Raw genomic sequence first — 6600 nt, 5'->3', positions numbered from 1 at the left:
CAAAAAAATTGGAAATAAGTCTACAACTTTTTATCTGTTGATTTTAGCCATACAAAATGTTCTAGACATTTGTAGAGGAGGACATAGGCTTTCAGAAAAGTGCTGTTGTTGGTCCATATCTTTAATACAGGGTGAGCTACAGGGTGTGAAAGTTGACCACTTTTGACTTCTCCAAGCTTCTGGGGGGCCATAACTTTTGATCTACTCAACCGATTTACATGATTTAGGACTCTAGAGAAAGAGCTTGACAAGATCTAAAAAACTTATGCATAAAGTACCATGCCATCGTGTACTGTTAAGGAGTTATGAATTGTTTAATTTTAAAATATGAAAATTTGGCCTTGGTTTTTTTCAGTGTTTTTTTAATAACTCCGTCAATTTTAAAGCTATAAACTTCATACTTCACACAAATTATGCCAGCATATGTGTGCATAAAATACAAAAGGAATCACGTGAATATCTTTGGCGGTTTAAAAATGGCATCGTTTTCAATATGAAAAATATTTTTTTTGTCAAAAAATTGCAAAATTTTTCAAAAAAGATACTCCCATTTCCTTTAAGTTTTCGCAAACTTTGGCCGTCAAAGCATTATCATTTCTTTCCATTTTCACAAAGTCGAGGTATTAAGAAAAGTTTTAAGTGCTAATTTGGCTAATTTCGATATCAAACAACACCGTTATCTTAAGACCAAAATGGCCAATTTTTTTACTAAACTTCAAAAGTTTCTCACTGGAAAAAAAGTTCCACGGGGATTTTTTCGCTTTTTTTGAACTTAAATGAAAGCTTAAAATGTTCCCAACATTTTAAGGTATGTCTCGCCATATCCTAGCCATAAATGAGATCGTAGCGATCAAAATACTGAAAAAAGTCAATTTTCAAGTAGTGCTATATTCATTGCTAAAAAACAAGTATTACGTCACATTTTATTGCAAAGATGTTAAATAAACTTTTATTTGGTAACACTTCTTCTACAAAACACAAAAAGAATCATGGAAATATCTCTATTCTATTCCATTTTATGGAACCGGCAATAAAAAAGTCAATTTTTCAAAAAAGTCGAATTTCCCAAATTTTGTTTTTGTTGTCCTAATTGCACATGACACACTATAGCCATATTTACGCAACATACCTTATCGTAAAGGAAATTTTCATACCTTTCCAACGATGTATAAAACATTTCTCAACTCGGATTCTATCTACTCTAAAATTCATTTACACTTCATTAAACTCTATATAAAAATGTCTATTTGTGAAATGGAACCTTATATGGGGCCTACACTAAAACATTGATAGATTTGCCCAGGGTTTACAATACAAATGTGTTAGAATAAAAAAAGGTCTCCTGCCAAAGTTTAAAAAAATTGGAATAAAAATATGTGTTTTAGAGCGAAAACACTTCGCATCGGCGTGCGTTTGTATAGTACCTACATCTATTTTTAATGTAAGCTGATGATTTTTGAATAAAAAGTAACCTAGAAATATACCTGCATATATATATATATTTGTGTTAAGATTTGATGCAGACAAATGTTACCTGTTTCGCTATGTCGAATTCCCAGGAAATCCACCGTATCAATGAATGTGAAAAAACCTACCCATAAAAAATTCATTGTCATTTTTTTTAACCAAATTCGAGTCCAGGTAAATAATTATAGAAGAGTAAGTAAAAAGAGGCACTTTGGACCCCTTTTTACGATTGCGTCTGATACCTGAAATGGGTCATTAATTGTGAATATATTGCATAAATATTTGAACAAAATCCAAATTTTCTTCATTATATTTTGTAGAGGCGTAAAGGACATTTATAAGTTATGGAAGTCATACTGAAGTATTCCACTCTTTCGAAAATTGTATGGGACATCAAAAATGATTCCAAATCATACACGGAGTCATTTAAGGAACTTGTTTACACTTTGGACCACATATATGGAATAAGGCTAAATAAAGACGCTTTAGACAAACTTGAAAAATTCTACAAATCATTTGAGAGAAGGTTGCCAGAATGTTCATTCGCAAAAATCAAGTTTTTCAAAATGTATGAGAAGTGGCTGAAATCGGATCTACTTATTGAAATTAAACCGCTGATTCCCGGCCGGCCTAGCAAAGCATACGACGAAGTTACGGAGAAAACCAAAAAGAAAAAACAAGAGGAACTATTGGCGGCACATCCGCCAAATTTAATAAAAGATACGTTCAAAACAGCATTGTTAAAAACACAACCAAAAAATGTTGGACGAATTGTCGATGTTTTACCATTAGCATCTCCGAAAAGGGTAAAGAGAATGGTAGAAAGTATTCCAACTCCAAAATCGACTACAGAATTCACGGAGGAAGATGCACTGGCCCTGATTTTGAACCTAGGCCTCTCAAGAAACAAATACTCAACAATGAGGAAGGCTCTTCGTGAAAAAGGATGGGGTTGTTTACCCTCAAAACATAAATTGTACAACACCAGGACGAAAATGGTGCCATCAAATATATACGTGGACGAATTAAAAGCAAGAGTGAAACTTGCTGATCTTGTTGAAAATACAGCTGTTAGAATTATTTCTAATTTTACTGAAGAACAGTTGAACACATGTAATAATTCCGAAGTGGTTTTGATCAGCAAATGGGGTTGTGATGGATCATCTGGATTTTCCGAATATAAGCAACAAACAGAAATAGATACCAACTTCGCATCAATTTTCATGGCATCATTAGTACCATTGAGAATGAGATTGTACAAGGACCAATCTTCATCATCGAAAGAAAATGCATTTCAAGATATATGGATAAATAGAACACCTGGGTCAAAATATTTATGTCGCCCAATTCGGTTTGAGTATACAAAGGAAGACCGGAACACAACACGATCTTTGGTGAACGAAATAAAGGAAGAAATTGCTGCATTACCCATGATTGTTATAAACCAATTGGGAAGAAATATAAAAGTTTCGTTTCAACTACAACTCACTATGATCGATGGAAAGGTGGCAAACGCATTAACTGGCGTTATGTCCAATTGGAGATGCAATATTTGTGGCAAGAAGAATGGGCAATTCGAGGACAAGTCTGATGAAAATTTAGTAAACGAAAATGCGCTCAATTTCGGTATTTCGCCCCTGCACTGTAGAATTCGATTCATGGAGTATTGTTTGCATTTATCGTATGACCTTAAATATCGGACTAGCCCTGGAAACCGCGATGTCTCTGCTAGAAACAACCAAGATCTTCACAAAATGAGGCAGGAAGAGAAGAATCGAATCCAGTTGGAGTTTAAACAAAAGGGACTTATAATAGATAAACCTCTTTACGGATACGGAAGCACAAATGATTGCAACTCGGCAAGGCGGTTTTTTGAGGACCCCGTATCGACATCTAAAATAACCGGTCTTGATGAACACTTGCTAAGACGATTCAAAGTGATTTTGGCTGTAATCAATAGCAAAAAGATGATAAATTCAACCAAATTTGAAGCTTATAGTAATGACACAAAAAACATTTTATCTGATTTATATTCGTGGAAAGCTTTAACACCGACAGTACATAAAGTCTTACATCATGGCAAGGAAATTGTGGAATACAACATACTTCCGTTAGGAGAACTTACAGAAGAAGCTCAGGAATCCCGTAATAGAGATGTTAAACAGTTCCGGCTTTTCAATACCCGAAAGAGCACCAAATTTAACCAAAATTATGATTTACTTCAATATTTATTGTTATCGTCTGATCCGGTACTATACAGCATCAGAACTAAATGGCTACCAAAAATATGTGACGATATAGATAAGGACGATCCCGATGCCATTCAAATTAAAGAGCTTTTAAATTTTGATACCTTAGATTATTTGGTAGAGAATAAAATCAAATAATACAAAACTAAAATGCTTTTTTATTTTGGGAGTAGCTAATATACATATAAACGCACGCCGATGCGAAGTGTTTTCGCTCTAAAACACATATTTTTATTCCAATTTTTTTAAACTTTGGCAGGAGACCTTTTTTTATTCTAACACATTTGTATTGTAAACCCTGGGCAAATCTATCAATGTTTTAGTGTAGGCCCCATATAAGGTTCCATTTCACAAATAGACATTTTTATATAGAGTTTAATGAAGTGTAAATGAATTTTAGAGTAGATAGAATCCGAGTTGAGAAATGTTTTATACATCGTTGGAAAGGTATGAAAATTTCCTTTACGATAAGGTATGTTGCGTAAATATGGCTATAGTGTGTCATGTGCAATTAGGACAACAAAAACAAAATTTGGGAAATTCGACTTTTTTGAAAAATTGACTTTTTTATTGCCGGTTCCATAAAATGGAATAGAATAGAGATATTTCCATGATTCTTTTTGTGTTTTGTAGAAGAAGTGTTACCAAATAAAAGTTTATTTAACATCTTTGCAATAAAATGTGACGTAATACTTGTTTTTTAGCAATGAATATAGCACTACTTGAAAATTGACTTTTTTCAGTATTTTGATCGCTACGATCTCATTTATGGCTAGGATATGGCGAGACATACCTTAAAATGTTGGGAACATTTTAAGCTTTCATTTAAGTTCAAAAAAAGCGAAAAAATCCCCGTGGAACTTTTTTTCCAGTGAGAAACTTTTGAAGTTTAGTAAAAAAATTGGCCATTTTGGTCTTAAGATAACGGTGTTGTTTGATATCGAAATTAGCCAAATTAGCACTTAAAACTTTTCTTAATACCTCGACTTTGTGAAAATGGAAAGAAATGATAATGCTTTGACGGCCAAAGTTTGCGAAAACTTAAAGGAAATGGGAGTATCTTTTTTGAAAAATTTTGCAATTTTTTGACAAAAAAAATATTTTTCATATTGAAAACGATGCCATTTTTAAACCGCCAAAGATATTCACGTGATTCCTTTTGTATTTTATGCACACATATGCTGGCATAATTTGTGTGAAGTATGAAGTTTATAGCTTTAAAATTGACGGAGTTATTAAAAAAACACTGAAAAAAACCAAGGCCAAATTTTCATATTTTAAAATTAAACAATTCATAACTCCTTAACAGTACACGATGGCATGGTACTTTATGCATAAGTTTTTTAGATCTTGTCAAGCTCTTTCTCTAGAGTCCTAAATCATGTAAATCGGTTGAGTAGATCAAAAGTTATGGCCCCCAGAAGCTTGGAGAAGTCAAAAGTGGTCAACTTTCACACCCTGTAGCTCACCCTGTATTAAAGATATGGACCAACAACAGCACTTTTCTGAAAGCCTATGTCCTCCTCTACAAATGTCTAGAACATTTTGTATGGCTAAAATCAACAGATAAAAAGTTGTAGACTTATTTCCAATTTTTTTGCCATTTGGCCCACTGTGCGCCGTTATCTTTGTGGCTTTTGTTGTCGCGTGCCGTATTTGCTCTGCGTAGGTCAGCTTTGTATCTAGTCGGATTCCTAGATATTTGATCGATCTCTTGGTCTTCACCAGTATATCGTCTATACGCATATCCACTTCCACTGGGATATTTTTTCTCGTTAGGAGAAGTAGTTCCGTTTTCTGCATCGCAAGTTGTAGGCCATGGGAATCTAGCCAGTCCCTTGCCCTTAGCATCACCTGCCGTAATTTGCGCTCAGCGCCTTCCGTGTCTCTTGCCGTGATGACTGCAGCAATGTCATCAGCATATCCTACTAGAAAGGTTCCGTCTGGCATTTCCATTCGCAGTATTCCATCATAACTGGCATTCCAGAGGTCCGGTCCGAGTATGGAGCCCTGCGCCGCTCCTGATGTGACCTCATATTCACTCGTTCCATCTTGAGAATTATAGATAAGTACCCTGTCACTCAAGTAACTTCTCATTATTCTCATCAGGTACGCCGGGATATTAAAGTCCTCTCTGAGCGATTTGAGGACGTCAGACCATCTAAGGCTATTGAAAGCGTTCTTCACATCCAGTGTGGCCAAGAGGACAATTGGCCTGGAGTAGTGGTTCCTTTGCCTAGCCACCTCTACTATCTCCACCACATCTCTGAGGGCTCCGATCGTGGACATTCCTGCCCGGAAGCCATGTTGTCTCATTGAGAGTCCACCTCCCTCGATGATGGCGTCCTGGAGCCGTGGCTTCAGTAGTCTCTCCAAAAGCTTGCCGGCCGTATCCAGCATACATAGTGGTCTGTATGTGGATGGGGATATTGGATCACCTTTGCCTTTGCTTATGAGCACCAGCTTTTGTCGCTTCCATACTTCCGGAAAAACACCTGCCATTAGACACCGATTAAACATTTCAAGAAGAAATTCGGGTCTATTCTCGGCTATCAGCCTGATTACCTCGGACGGTATTCCGTCGGGGCCGGGGGCTTTTCTGCTCTGGAGGCTGCGGGCTGCATTCTTTAGCTCCTCTATCGTGAACGGGTTTATGTTTTCCGTTGGCTCTTCATTAACTTCGTCTTCTATACGGTCGTGTCGGGGAAAGAGTGTATGGACTATATTTTCCATTGTTCTCCCGTCCATCACCGCTGTTGGGCTCCGTGTGCCGAGCTTCTCCATCACAATTTTGTATCCGAGGCCCCAAGGATTTCGGTTAATATCTTCTCTTAGTTCCTCCCACTTTTCTTTCTTGCTCCTTTCTATTTCGGCAGCGAGTATC

Source organism: Stomoxys calcitrans, chromosome 1 (assembly GCF_963082655.1).
Source record: "Stomoxys calcitrans chromosome 1, idStoCalc2.1, whole genome shotgun sequence".
Taxonomy (NCBI): domain Eukaryota; kingdom Metazoa; phylum Arthropoda; class Insecta; order Diptera; family Muscidae; genus Stomoxys; species Stomoxys calcitrans.
This window is presented reverse-complemented; position numbering follows the sequence as displayed.